At 42.9% G+C, this 15,732-nt stretch overlaps 1 non-coding gene across 1 annotated transcript; it reads right to left on the bottom strand.

Moving 5' to 3' along the window:
- Nucleotides 1-13,950: 13,950 nt before the first annotated feature.
- LOC115070617 lies at nt 13,951-14,057 on the bottom strand. The gene has a single exon (XR_003849762.1). It is a non-coding gene; the product is annotated as a U6 spliceosomal RNA (small nuclear RNA).
- Nucleotides 14,058-15,732: the final 1,675 nt, after the last annotated feature.

The following is a 15,732-nucleotide window of genomic DNA, read 5'->3' as shown; positions in this document are numbered from 1 at the left end:
GGAAGACCCAATTTCGCTCATAACGCATAGAAAGAGTAGGGGTTCGGTGTCATCTATTTAACTACTACTGACCAATTCATAGCGTGCTGCAAAGCCCTTCAAAGCTGCGTTTCCATGCTCAGTGAGGACAGCTGCCACAGTCCATCTGCACCCACACGCCAAGTGTTTCTATTCTGCTCTTGGAAATGGACCCCCCTCCCCCCACTGGAGACATAGAAAGCCTCTTAAGAACAACTCATCTTAGCAATAAATAAAAATAGACTGAGTCCTTGGTGTTCCATAATAGGTTTGCAAAAGACTGGAAATGGCTTCAATTATAGAGCAGTCGGGCAGTTTGGACTTGAGTTATTCTCTGATGTCAGATTATAGGATATTCAGTGCAATTAGTTTGAAAGCTAGGAGAAAATGCCAAGAACAAAGGTACAGCGTGCTCAAAGAGACAGGAATTCACTCTCAGGCATTATTCAAATGCAAAGTTGAGCATCAGCAATCAATACAGTGATTTTATTGTTGTTTTCTCTCTTTTTATTGGGTCAATAGTAGATGTACTTACATAATTGCATACATGAACTTGGAAGCCTACATAAGGAGATTGATTTTGTTCTGCCCCTCCTTCTGGATGGAGCTAGTGATACACTGTAGGAAAAGGCAAGGTGGGGCTGGAGGGGTGGTTAAGAGCACTGGCTGCTCTTTCAGAGGACACGAGTTCGATTCCCAGCATCCACATGGCGCCTAACAGCTGTCTATAACTCCAGCTCCAGGAGAATCCGATACTCTCTTCTGACCTTGACAGACATTGATGGTATGACACAAGTGCACTTACATACATGAAGGCAATACACTCATAAAAAATAAATAAATGAATAAAATTTTAAAATAAAAAGGCAAGGAACTTGAGCTGTTTCCTACAGAGTGGACAGGTTATTCCAGTGATGCAAATACCGTGTGTACTTTAGTAAATTCTGCTGTGTTTCAAGATGAATCTAGACTGTGGGTGTAGACGGTAAGGCAAATAAATGCCAAGCAACATACAGTGGTTAGTGATGCATAATGTTGCTACATTCAAAGAGAGCTCTAAGTGTCCAACTGACCCACAGCTCAGCTCTCTGTAGATCCCAAACTCACAGCGCTCACAATACACAGCCAGGGATGAAGATGGTATGGATAAAGGACACAGGATACAGTTAGACAAGAGAAAGAACTCATAATGTAAAATAACAGGCACCCTCCCCCCCCCCACACACACACTGTTAGCATGTTAGGTGAAGCAGCCTGCCTGGCAGGAAATAAGACATACTAAGGACACACTTGTGCCCCTCCCTTGGGGTATTAAGCTATTGAAAGAATGGATGCAAGGAATTAGAATTTCCCTAGAAATCTCATGCTCAGAAAAGAAAAAGCCTAAACCCTGGGCCAGGAGAAGAACAAACTTTTGTCTTAGAACAAGACTCGCAACTGGACCGCGACCACTTAGTTATGTATGCATTTCTCTTACCTTCTATTTAAACTTAAAGCTCACGGATCATTGAACAGTGGCCCAGGCTGGCTTGTTAGGGCTGCCCTGGGACACAGCCTCTGCCCCCTAGCTCCAGTAATACCGGCAAGTTGGAAGGGAAATTCGTCCCATTAATTATATCAAGGAAGAAAATGATCACATAAAAGGAGATGGTGTGTTACATCGACTAAACTATGTGGAAAGGCGAGGTGCTTAGAGTAAATATTACATTGCAGCGAGGTACAGTCCTATTCTGTGCCTACCCAGGCTGAATACAGCACCATATAACAGTGTGTAAGCACAGGCTGACCGCATAGACGTGGTACAGGGCAGTTTCAGGGTGATTAACAGTACTTGTATTTCGTATATCTGTGCTGAACAACTTCAATTCGATACTCCGGGGTAGACAGACTCTCAACTGAGGAACGGGCTCCATCACGCTAGCCTATGGCCATGTCTGTGGGGCATTTTCTTGATTGTTGAGTGACGCGGGAGGGCCCAGCTCACCTGGTGGGCCAGTACCACCTCTGGGCAGGTGGTCTAGGGTGTATAAGAAACCAGGTTGAGCACAGGCCAGAGGAGCAAGCCGGTAAGCAGCGTTCCTCCCTGGCCTGTGCTTCAGCTCCCGCTTCCAGGTCTCTGCCCTGAGTTCCTGCCCTGATTTCCTTCAGTGATGAACTGTGACCTGGGAGATGTAAGATCAAATTACCCCTTTCCTCCTCAAGTTGGTTTTGCTCAATGCTTTTATCACAGCAATGGAAAGTAACGAAAATAATGTGTGAGGTCTTCCTGATTGACTCAGTCAGTGCAGCACCCCCTCTTACTGTCTAGGACCACCAGAGCCAAGTTCTAAGTAATATACCTTTGTTCTTGGTTACAGCCCCTGAAACAATAGCCTGGCTTTTGGTCCCTCAGTAAGGCTTCATCGTCTCACATGTAATAGTTTAGGTAAGTGATCCTTAAAGGCTCCATCCTAATGAATAGTGACAACTTTAAAAATTCCTGCCTAGTGGGAGTTCTCAGTGTTGCTAGAAATTCTGAATTACCTCACCTACAGTAGCAGATGTTACAGGAAAAAAAAAAATGATTGTCCCCAATCAATCCGTGGAGACTAAGATTAGTCTTGCTAATCACAGAATTTCAGAACAGTGTCAAAGGAAGCTCGAGGACAAATTTTTATGTCTCAAAGAAAAGGCAGAGGGCAGTCAAGCTGTAAATCTCAGCAGCGGCCCAGAGGAGGGAGAGTTTACAAAAAGGCAAGAAAGAAAGTCATTCCTTTTTTGAGTTAGACGTGGGGGTTCAGTAAGCAGCCTCATGGCAAAAGAGAGGCAGTCTCAGACAAAAAAGCTATCAGAGAAAGTATCCTTAGGCTCTGGCCAGCATCTGAAAGAAAGACAGAAAAGAAGACAAAGGGAAAGTTTGCTTTTCTGAGCCGAGACTCTGAGAAGTGCGCAGACCTTAAAGGGTCACATGGTGGGTCGATAGAAACTGCACAGACAGTAGGATTCTGGGAAGGAAAAGCACATCATCTCATTGAGGAGCTGATTATCACTCCCCTCTCTTTAGATGGTGTTAGGTAATTCTGCTTTCCTGGCCCTAGAGCCAGGTGAATGGCTGCAGCACCTGGATGAACTGTCATGTTCTGAGCACCTAGGAATGTTAGGTCTCAGGCCAGATGGACAATCCTTTCTCTTGACCAGAAAGAAATAGCTTTCCTTTAATGGAACTCAACAGAGCCCTGATCATGGCTACTCTAAGATTACACCATTGGACAGGAAGACAGTCCCTGAAGAGGATTCTGGGACCCCAGCGTTATGGTCTTCCTCTTTCCTCCTGGCCAGCGTGAGTCGAATAGTTTCGTTCACGTCTCTGCGATGTTTTGCTGTCTCGGCCCAGGCCCGAAGCGATAGGGCTGATCAAAGACAGAGGGTCAGTAAACACAAACCTTTCCTCTTTATGAACTGATTATCTCAGATATTCGTTAGAAAAACAGAGACAAGATGTATCTTCCTTTCGTCAGTATGACTCAGAGCAGGGTCTACGTCACCAGAGACCGTTGCTTTTAGGAAAATCAAGGAAGGGTTTTTATCCCAATTTTGTAGTTTACAATGTTCCAAAATTTCTCTTCCTGGCCTGGGAAGAAGGTGGTTGCTGGAGCCCTCTTGGAGGGCTTTGCTGGGAGTTTCTTGGGACAAAGTGGGGATCCTGTTAAGTCATAGCAACAGAAGTGTGGTAAGCCAACTTCTAGGAGAGTCATCTGTGGGCCTGGGAAAAGCAGACCATGCCGTGATTGTCATTTCTAACTTCATTCCAACATCATCCTAGCAGATGCCAGAGTCATAAGGGGTCCGGGAATAATACAAAGCATACCAAAAGGAAGATTCTGGTACGTGCCTTTGGGGAAGGGAAGTGTGCTGGAATATTTATAGACAGTAGTTATATTAGTTTTCTGTTGCTGTGATAAAACATCTCGACCAAGGGAACTTATAAAAGGAAGAGTTTTTCAGTTTACGGTTCCAGGGGGATCAGAGTCTGTCATGGCAAGGAGGCATGGCGGCAGGCTGTGGCCAGAGTAGAGAGCTAAGCTCTCACATCTTCAAGCAGGCACAGGAAGACAGAGGGACTGGTAATCGGCGAGGCTTAAGAAATCTCTAAACCCAGCCCCAGTGACATGCTTCCTCCAGCAAGGCCACGCCTTCTAAGACCTCCCAAAATAGCTCTACCAGCTGTGGACAAAGTGTCCAAATACTTGGAGCTTATGAGGGGCATTCTCATTCAAGCACCACGGTGCTTACGACAATAATGCTGAATGTACTTGAACAACATGCATTAAATCCCCCCCCCCAAATCCTCCAAATAATGTAAATCACTCCAGGAGTTCTGAGCTCTATTGAAAGAAGCCAGTTATGTGCTTTATGGGAAATTAGGTTTTTTTTTTTTTTTTGACAAACAAAGTCAGGTTTCTTTTCTAAACTAAATGAGTCTCACTTGTGCCTTATTTTTTCCTTTATTCCTTCTTTAATTGGTATTTTAATTTTAAATTAGATTGGCACAACACAGGGCTACAAAGCAAATGCTGTCTCTGGGCTTTATTATCAGAAAACAGAAACTGGAGCAAACTGGGACTATGGAATCTACTGCTTGCTGAAAAAGAATCACCCAAAATAGGAGCGAAACACACATTGTTCGTTTCTGGATGTTTTGTGGAAAGGAATTTGATCTACCTGCAAATGACCCAGCTTGTATTTCTTCCTTTTGTGCTTCCTGTCAGACTCTGTCAACTGTTTTTTATTTTAGAATCAAAAACAGGGTTAGGCTGCATTTATAATTGTACCTATAAATACAGTGATGGGAAATTATTTTTATTTTTCCCCTTGGAGATTTAAAAAACTCTCTTGCAGCGTATGCTCTGCATAAATTTATAGCTTGTATTTTCCACAGAGACCCAGTCTTCTCTCTTTGAAGCCTGTCTTTTAGTTCTTCTCAATTCTAATTTTATCCCACTAAGTCATCTCCATATACTGTAAAGTGACAGATGTTTAATATGATTGAAATTTACCACCTCAAAATTGCTTCACTCGAAAGCTATGACGTTTCAGAATGTTGACTTTAGATTGTTGCTTCTGGGTGTCATTTAATATCAATTGCTAGTGATAGTAACAGTGTTTGTAGGTCTGGGAAGATGGTTCCGTGGTCAAGAGCAGAGGCTGCTCTTGCAGAGGACCTAGGTACAGTTCCCAGCACCCACAAAGTGGCTAACAACCATTCATAACTCCAGTTGTAGGGGATCCGTTGCCGTCTTCTGACTTCTGTGGACATTGGATGACTCAGGTGCACTTACATATATGCAGGCAATACATTCATACGTATAAAATCATTATTAAAAACAAAGAAAATTTAAAAAGGTTTGTGACCACTAAAGATGTTCTGATAGTACCTTGATGGTCACAAAAACAGGACAAAAAATGTATGCCCCTTTAGAGACATAGACCCAGTTCTCACAGTGTTAGTCCATGGGTCACTCAGCTATGTCTGCCTTAGTAAGTATCTCTGATAAACAACTTAAAGGAGGAAAGGGTTGTGTTGGCTTGTAGTTTCTCTGTTCATAGGAAAGCTGCTTACCTCACACCCACCACAATGTAGAGAGAGGTTGGGACGAAAATGAAGGTGCTGGAATCCCAGGAGTCCCAACAAGACTCGTGGCCAATGCCCTAACTTCCTTCCACTAGTGTCCTTTGCTGTTGCTGTGACAAAGCATGAGAGATACACAGTTTATAAAGAAGAGAGGTATGTGCTGGGTTATGGTTTCAGAGGTGCTAGTCCATGGTTGTTAGGGCCCATTGCTTTAGACAAAGTATCACAGGTAACACAGTAGAGCTGCTTATGTGGCGTGGGGGGGGACTCAATCTTTGATTGCTCATACACATCTACATGGGTGCCTCACACCCTCTGGGAGCTATGCTCCCTATTTGTATGGACTCAGAATTTTATTTTACTTTCTGCAAATGAGTGACAAGGTGTCGTTTCTCCTTTTGCAAGTTGATTATTCATTCTTGATGAATCTATGTGTAGATTTAATTATTTCATATCTATATGTGTCCATGTTTGCATACAGCATGTGTGTGCAGGTGTCTGCAGAGGCCAAAAGAGGGCCTTAGATTCCTCGGAGCTGGAGTTACAGGTAGTTGTGAAGTGCCCCACATGGGTGCTGGGAACAGAACTCAGGTTCTACAAAAGCAGCAAGAGCTCTTAACTACTCAACCATCTGTCCTGTCCCTTGTTCATTCTTTTTTTTTTTTTTTAATATCCACAGTCATCAAGTCATTAGTATTCACAGTAAGCAACTAATAAAATAAAACATTATTTTAAAAATAAAAAACAATGAAACAGTATAAAAGGTAACACAAAAATAAAAGTTCCTAAAATAACTGTAGCAATGAGATTCATTCTTAAATACAATATTGCTTTTGGATATAGTTTTTTTCTTTTTAAAAAAACTCACATGTGGTACTGAAGAAATGACCAAGTCCATAATGTGTAAACATGAGGACCTGAGTTTAGCTCAGCAGAACTGGAGTAAAAACCTAGGCATCTTGGTGCAATTTTGTAATCCTGGCACCGGGGAGGCAGAGACAGGAGGATACCTGGTATTCTTTGAATAGCTAGTGCAGTCGAATGAATAACGTCCAGCTTCAGTGGGAGAACCTGCCTTACATAGTAGGAGAGAGTGGTAGAGGACGGTACCCAATACCCACATCCACTTGCATGTACACACACACACACACCCCTCAGTCGTTTGTATGAATGAATTCAACTAGCTATAGATGTGCCTTAAAGTTTCATAAGATTTACATGTTGATATTTATTCAGTAGTGGACGTGTCGTTAAAGTTCGACATTATTTAATAAATGCGTCTTCTCACAGAGTCCGTTTGGGACACGTGGAGTGTGTGTGCTGTGCTCTTTTCTTGCGGTGTCTGGAACAGTGAAACAAGACAAGAAATCTATTTATATTTGCTTCCAGAAAAGCACATTGTGTGTCCCCAGGACAAAGAGGGGCGAGAGCCGGACACTACAGATGCACGAGGCTATCTGAGTCTTGTCCGGACATCCTTGTTTATTTTCAGTTCATCTCTTCTTTTTGCGCCCGCCTTTGACCTCTTGGAGGCCAACAGAGTCTATTTTGTTTGATGAAGAAAAGCTTTATCTCAGCGGGATGTGGGGAGATGGGCTTTTGTGCTGCTAGAAACAATTATTCTCACAGGATATAGATTTGGACAAGATCTCTCCAGGAGAAAATGGAGCCTCATTGTGCACAGACCAGAGGATCTGTTTCCAAAGAGCAAATCCTTTTACAGCCGTCTAACTCGATGTCAGAATCCACTCTCAAGAGTACACTGCCAAATATTTTTTTTAAATCAAATTACAATAGCAGTTATATTTGTAGGTGCACGTGTGTATTTGTGGTTGGCCATATACGTGCATGTTCATCAGAGGGCGGTTCACAGATGTGCAGATATTGTGGACACCAGAGATCAGCCTCACATGTCACTTATCAGATACCTTATGTGGCGGTTTGAATGAGGATCGTCCCCAAATCAGTCGAAGCATTTGAACATTTGGTCAGTTGGTGGCACTGTTTGGGAAGAGTCATGGAACCTTTAGGAACTGTGGCCTTGCTGGGGCAAGCAGGTCACTGAGGGTGGGGTTTGAGAGCTCATATCCATGCTCCACCTCTCTCTCTCTCTCTCTCTCTCTCTCTCTCTCTCTCTCTCTCTCTCCTTTGAAAATGTGTCAGCCTTCTGCTCTGGCTGGCTGCCCCTGTCACGCCTCCCAAACATGATAAACTCGAACCCCTGAAACCTGAAGGTGAATAAACTCTTCCTTCAAAAAGTTGTCTTGATCATGGTGTCTTATCAGAGCAGCAAAAATGCAAGTAAATACCTTCTGCCTTGTTTTTCCAGACAGAGTCTTCCACTGGCCAGTGAGCTTCAAGGAGTTCTGCCGCCGCCCCAACACTAAGATGGGAAATGTATGCCACTTAGCTGGGCTTTCTTTAAAATGGTGGTTCTGGGGATTGAATTCAGTTCCTTGTATTTGCATAGTAAGCACATCCCAACTGAATCATCTTCCCAGCCTTAAAATAGCAATTTGAATGCTGTGTGTGATGGCACACACCTGTAATCCCAGCACTTGGGAGGCAGAGGCAGGTAGATCTCTGTGAGATCTAGGCCAGCCTGGTCTCCACTGTGAGTTCCAGGCCAGCTGGGGCTACAGGAACATCATATCTAAAACAAAGAAAAAACAACAGAAAATAGCAATTAGATTATCATTTTTACATCATCTAATCACAGAATTTTTAGTGAAATAAAAGTGATAGGTTGGGAGAGAGACAGGGAGAGAGGAAGGAGGAAGTGGAGGAAGGGAGGGAGGTGAATTTTAAACACTTGATAAAGGCTTAAAGTTGTCCAGCAAAGTTTGCTCGCACTATGGTGTAAATGGTAACATGTTGAAATGGAGATATGGTCATTCAAAGAGGGTCCCTTTATACATATCATGGTATTATAGCCAGACAATGCAAATTAGATTTTCTGGTTAATTATGCAGTCATTCATAAGTTCTGCAGTCCAAGAGGTAGTCATCTTCCCATGTAGCTTTTGATGTGCTTTTGTACATGTGTGTGGTTGTGGTCACCAAGTAGGCAGCTTTGGAGACGTTAAAATAAAACAGCAACAACAAAATATTTGTTTGGAGACAAAAAGAAACTTCACGTTTTTATTTCTGTCCTCCCTATATAATAACTGGGCAGTTGCTTATTATATTTTTTTGGTCCCTAGATTCCTGGGCTTTCAGGCAGATGACTCATATCTTAGTCTCTGTTTTGGTGCTCTGATAAAATTCCACAAGAAAAGCAGCTTAAATGAGAAAGCGTTTATTTTAGCTTTGCATTTCCAGTGGCGAACAGTCCATCGTGGAGGGAAAGACAGGAGAGTAGGCAGGGCGGCATGGCAGTGGGGAGCAGGTGGCTGGCTGCTCATGGCACATCCACAATCGGGAAGCAGAGGCAATGGCCAGAAATCAGCGCTGGGCTATAAAACTTCAAAGCTCACCCCTCCTCCCCTGAGACGCCCATCCTCCAGTAAGACTCCACCTCATAACAACTTTCCCAAGAAAAACTAGCAGGTGAGCACAAACTGTTCAAACACATCTGCCTATGGGGACAGTTCTTAGGCAAATCACAACAAGGAGAGAATTCAGAGTTTGTTCTTTTAAACATTTTTTTATTTATTATTTTGTGTTTTCTGTTTTATTCATTTTGTGTGCATGAGCGTATTGCCCACATGTGTAAGTGCACCCGTGTCATGCAGTGCCTGAGGAAGTCAGAAGAGAACACCGGGTTCCCCTGGAACTGGAGATACAGACGGATGGTAGTTAGCTGCCATGTGGTGCTGGGCATCAATTCCGGGTCCCCCGCAAGAACAGCCAATGCTCTTAACCACTGAGTCATCTCTCCAGCCCCCAGAATTTATTCTTAATTACTGATATAAATGATCCTTTTGTTTAAAAAGGAATGACCTGTCTATTGAAGTTTATTCTCCAATAAACTTCATTCCTACCTGAACATATGAGCTGGAGTCAATATTGCCTTGAAAGATCTAGTTCTAGGAGCTCACTTTGGTGTGTTTTCCAGTGCATAGACTAGAACACGCTGGTGCGGCATCCAAGTGGCCTTTTAAAAAACCATGTGGCACATGTCAGTTTCCAACTGTTGGCAAAATGAGAAATACTTCCATGAATTATTTTATTTTGTTTTGCCCGTATACTAATTAGCTTCAGCAAACAACTTAACACAGCTCAAAGTTATCTGAGGGAATCTCAGTTGAGGGATCGCCATCATCAGATTGGCCCGTGGGCACGTTTGTAAAGGATTTCCTTGATTGTTAATTGATGTAGCATGGGCTAGCCCTCTGTGGGCAGTGCCCCTCGTAAAAAGGTGGATTTGGACTGTGTAAGAGGGGTAGGGAGGGGCTGGAGAGCTGGCTGAGTGGTTAACAGCACTTTCTGGTCTTGCAGAGGATGTGGGCTTAGTTCCCAGCACCCACGTGGCAAATCACAACCATCTGTAACTCAAGTTCTAGGGAATCCAGTGCCCTCTTCTGTCTTCTGTGGACACTGCACACATGAGGTACACATACATATATGTACGAAAAACAAATATATAAAAATAAAATTAAACAAATCTTTTTTAAATTTTACTTTTCTTACTGATTTTTTGCGATTTTCATACAATAGAGACTGATGGTATTTCAATCCTGTCCTCCACAGTTCCTCCTACTGACCCCTGCACAATTTACAATTAAGTCTTCTCGTGTGTGTGTGTGTGTGTGTGTGTGTGTGTGTGTGTGTGTGTCATAGCCTATAGAGTCTGATTTGTGTCCCCACATGCTCTTCAGTGTGGGTCCATCCACCCACCACTAGTCCCATCCCTGTAAGACACTGTCTCTCCCCTCCCAGTAGCCATCAATTAGAAGTTCCGTAGGTTGGAGTGGGATTTCTTACCTACTTCCCCATGTCTCTGCTGCGGTTTTGTCTAGTTTGAGCTTGCATGGGACTTCTACCTGCTATCACCATTGCTGTGAGTCCATATGAGTAACTGACCCGCTGAGGAAGGCGCAGGGGGCGGGGGCAGTAAGCTGCATTCCTCCATGATCTGTTTCTTTTCCTACCTGAGATACGAGCCTTGAGTTTCTGCCTTGACCTCCCTTAATGACGGACTGTAACAAGCAAACTGAAATAAACCCTGTCCTCCCCAAGCTGGTTTTGGTCAGTGTTTTATCACAGGAAGGTGAAAGAGAAGAGCCTCTTAGAATGAAATACTGTTCTTTCAAAGACAAGGCAACTTTCAAATTGTTTTTCCCTTCCAGTCGATCAATTTGTTTATGTCTTTCCATCTTGTCCTGCTTGTTTTTTTGTTTTTTTAAAATTCTTAATTGCATGTGATTCTAAGTGTACGTAATCAATGATTGATGTTACAGTAAAATTTCCCTTTATGAGATTAGAAATGATCGTGTTGTTTGAATATGCAAATCTAAAGTGACTCAATTAATTACAGTTCCTTACTTTCTATCCATTTTGTTGCCTCAACAGCTTAAGGAGAGATTCAGATGTGAGACATGGCTAGGTCTTGCCTTCCTCTCAATATGGAAGTTTTTGAGAAGTACATTGATTTCCTGTCACAGTTCTAAAGACTGATGGGGTGTAAAAAATGTGAGTTGTACCCACATGTCCCTCAGTGCAAGTTCACCCACTGGAGTCTACTCAGCCTGTCTAGACTCACTCCCTTAAAGAACTTCTACTCTCCCTCACCCCACAGGAATCATTTGCTAATTGTTCCTGGGCTGGGGTTGAGGCCCACTGTCCATTTCCATCATTCTATGCTGTGTTTTTTTTTTTTCCTGGTTTTGTCAGCATGGGTCTTGTGCATACTGTCATGAGAGTTGTGAGTTCACAAGCAAGTTCCCAGAGGCCTGAAATCCTCCGTTTCCTTGTGTTCATACACGAACCCTGGCTCTTACAATCTTTCTACTTCCTCTTCAGCAATGGTCCGTGAGCTGTGGGTGGGTGAGGTTTAGTATGGAAGCCCTATCCGGGAACACACACTCTGCAGTCTGCAGTCTCTTATTCTCTAAAACTTAGCCTGAATTCATGATGCTGCCAGGACTATAAGTTTATTTGGGTACAAGAAGAAACGTCAAGTACTCTGCAATGAATATTTTGGGGTGTTTACCACTGTGCCATGCACCATTATACCCATTTGGAATAGAAAAGAAATCCTAAATTCATATTTTATCTTATAGTTAAGGAAGTAGGCATTAGCTCATATATGTCTGTATTATTCTTTATATTTATCGTTGTCAGTGTGTGTGTGTGTGTGTGTGTGTGTGTGTGTGTGTGTGTGTGTTGGATAAGCGTGTCCTCCAAATGAACAGCAATAGATGGATGTCTTCTTCTCTAGTTTCCCCCACCTCCTGTTATATCAGACGGCTTGAACCCTAAGACTCTTCATAGGAAGGGAGGGGCAGAGGGGGACAGTCACCCCTCCCACCCAATCAGCCTTAACTGCATGAGGGGAGGGACTAAGGGGAGACACCGAGGAAGCGAGGGAGGAAGAGGGGCTTCGCCATCTTGCACCGGCAGCCACATGTTCAGAGAACTGCAACCAAGATGTAGGAAAAGGAAGTCCCAAGGGCGTCTGTGCCTTTGTAAGTACCCCTTATCATCATCATATGCGCTATTAGTAAGCCCAAATAAATATCTTTATTCCCTAAACTGCAGTTTGGAGGAATATTGTGTCAGTTGGTCATAAGGACAGTGGGAGGAGAAAGACACACATGTGCCTCCCAACAGTAATTTTTAGTATAGTGTGACTGTGTGTGTGTGTGTGCGTGAGAGAGAGAGAGAGAGAGACATGTAAGGAGAATAATGCATAAAGTTAAGACAACATTAGAGTAAAATTAAAGCCTGAGGACCTGAGTTTAAATCCCCAGAAGCCATGTAGAAAACTAGGCATGGTGGTGGATGTCCTCAATCCCTGGTCTGGGAGACAAAGACGGGAGGATCTCCAGGTGGGAGGGGTGTTTATAGACCAGCCAGTACAGTCAATCCGTGAGCTCCAGGATCGAGTGAGAGACTCTCTCAAAAAGTAAGGTGGACAGTACTAGCCGAAGACACAACGGCAAGCTCAGGCCTCTGTGCACCTGCCCCCTTGAACAAACATTCACACACACAGAAATACAGAGTGCAGAGATGGGGCTGAGGCTTGGCATTTTAGACGATATTTGCTATAGCAACTCACATCTGCAACGTGTCCCAAAGACTCACGTGTGGAAGGCTCGATTCTCCAGCGCACCGTTGATCATCTGCCTGTGCAACATCAACCCCAACATCAATGTGGTAACTGTCCTGGTCTCATATTTGCAGGCTCTGAGGGAGACTCTTCCTCTGAGTACATTTAGGTGGCTGGCAATATCTAGTTCCTTCGAAGATCTAGAGGTGGGGGTCTCAGATTCTTTCCTGGCAGCCTAATGGATCTTCTTAGTTGAAGATATTGTGTGAAGACTTCAACACATTTGTCCCTGTGTTTTTACGTTGTCAGCAATACCTGAATGTCTTCACGTGCTGTGTCTTGGCATCTTCTACTCCGTGAGCAACAGAGGCCTTTGCTGTCAGGGACTCTATAGTGACATTGGTCTGACCCTGACGAGTGGGGATATTCTCAATGCAAAGTATTCCAATTTGCTGTATGGCTTCACAGAACTGTGGTAGTGGGCTGGAGTGGGGAAACCTCAAAGGCTAAGATACACTGTTCTCAAATTATGACATGTATGCCCAGTTTAGTATATATTTCTAAACCAACTGAGCCAAATTCCCCATGGAAACCTTAATATCCAAGAATGGTTCACGGTCATAAAACTACTATTTGAATATCATGTATACCTCAAACTTTCCACGTCCCAACAAGCCTTACCATTCAAAATCATCCAGCGTGATGAGGCAATCATCTACGTCTTTTCTTTTTGCTTTTTTGTTGTTGTTGTTTCGTTTAGTTCCTTTTTATTTGGTTTTATATTTTGCTCTTTGAGCATTTCATATATGTATACAACGAAATATGATCATATGCACCCAATTCCGCATTTTCTATCACCAACCTCCCCAGATTTCCCCCAATAGACCCCTCCTCCAAATTTCATGTCTTTTTCCTTTTTGTGAATTTCACACCATATGTTTAGATCCTTCCTTCCTTCCGATACCTGTAAATCTGAAGCCCGTCTTCCTAACTCCCTCACCACATTTCTGTACAGGTGTGTGTTGTCTGTGTGTGTCTCAGTGTGTGTGTGTGTGTGTGTGTTAAGCCTGGTCAACCTACCAAGAGTCTCTTTTTTTTTTAATTAAAATAAAAATATGGAACGCTTCACAAATTTGCGTGTCATCCTTGTGCAGGGGCCATACTGATCTTCTCTGTGTCATTCCACTTTTACTATATGTGCTGCCGAAGTCAGCACGAGCCTCTTTTTTAAACTTTTATTTATTATTTTTATTTTATGTGTATTGGCTGCGTGTAGGTAAGTGTACCCGTGTCATGCAATGCCAGCGGAGGACAGAAGGAGCTGTTGGATCCCCTGGAACTGGAGTTAGGACAGTTGTTAGCTGCTGTGTGGGTGCTGGGATTCAAATCCAGGTCTTCTGCAAGAACAACCAGTGCTCTTAATGTCTGAGTCATCTCTCCAGCCCTGAGTCTCATTTTTTGTGGCACTAAATCTCCCTTTCTAGGAGTCATCAGTTGCCAGTAGTTCGTCAGGTAAGATTGTTACCCATTCTCCCTGTCTGTCATGAGATTTTTTTTCTTTCTGACTTGAACTTATGTGAGACTTGCCCATACCATTCAGCTGTGAATCCTGGGAACTACAAGAACAGCTGACTTAGCAAGATATGTCGACCAGTGCAATGGTGACGTAGTATCATAGAAATAACCAACTACTTTCTAATTGGATTTAAGGTTCACTTCATAGGATGGAGCCCATACCTGACAGTGATATCAGACCCAGGAGCCCTAGACAGCCCACAGTCCACGGGAGAAAGCCTAATACAACCATTCTCTTAAACGGATATCATATTAAACTGATTGGGATGACTTATTGTTATGCCCATAGATAACACATCTCTCAACTCTCAGCAAAACTTCCTTATACAGCAGATGGTGATTAACATGGAGAACCAAACCTGGCCAATATGGACAGCTTAAGAGGCTGCAGATTATTTATCCCTAAATAGGACACCTATACGTTTTATTTTTGTGAGATGGTCTCAGTTTTCCTAGACTGGCCTTGGAGTCACTATACAGTTGAGGATGACCTTGAATTCTTGATCGTCCACCTCCGAAGTTCAGGTTTATAAGCATGTGTTACCACAGCTTGTTCATACCATTATTGGGAATGCAATCCAAGGTTTCATGTACGCTAAAGAAACACTCTACCAACTGACCTAAATTTCCCATGAAACTTTCGACTTCCATGAACGACTCATGGTCATAAAACTACCAATCGATATCAAATTAGTGTAAGAAATATTTACTCTAATCCCATGGTTAAATATATAGTCACCACCTATTCTTAACACACCATCCTCTGAACAGGTTACCCAACTTGCGGATAGGGAATCTGGACTCAGACCGCTCTCTGGCTTCTTGCATGCTGAACAGTGACACAGGGTGAGGCAACTGGGGTACGCCTTCAGTGGGTCTATGTAAAAGACTCCCAAACTATATAACTGTTATCTGCAGGGGTAAAAGAAAGTCCTTGACTGGTGAATAGGAGATGTGAAGGAAAAGTAAAGGCAAGAGTAATTAGCGTTACACGTTCTAGACAGGGAACTAGAAAAAAGTCAGAACAGGGCAATTTTCAAATGTTCATATGAAAGTCCATTGGAATTTCTTTTTTTTAATATTTAAAATTTTTTTAGAAGAAGCATTTCATTACAGCTTTAACATACTCAATAACAGTTTCCAGAGCAAAGATACACCTCTTTCAAACGTGGCTATAAAAATTTTAGGTTCTCTGTTGAATTACTACAGTTATACAATATTGTACTCAGTATAAACCCTATAAGACATAAATTAAATGATGTTTTAACCTTTAAAAAGATCTCCATTTCAAGATCTCCATTTCATTTTAAAATATA

This window comes from Nannospalax galili, unplaced genomic scaffold (genome assembly GCF_000622305.1).
Source record: "Nannospalax galili isolate Female #2095 unplaced genomic scaffold, S.galili_v1.0 scaffold3171, whole genome shotgun sequence".
Taxonomy (NCBI): domain Eukaryota; kingdom Metazoa; phylum Chordata; class Mammalia; order Rodentia; family Spalacidae; genus Nannospalax; species Nannospalax galili.
Note: the sequence above shows the minus strand (reverse complement) of the source record. Positions and strands in the feature narration are given on the sequence as shown.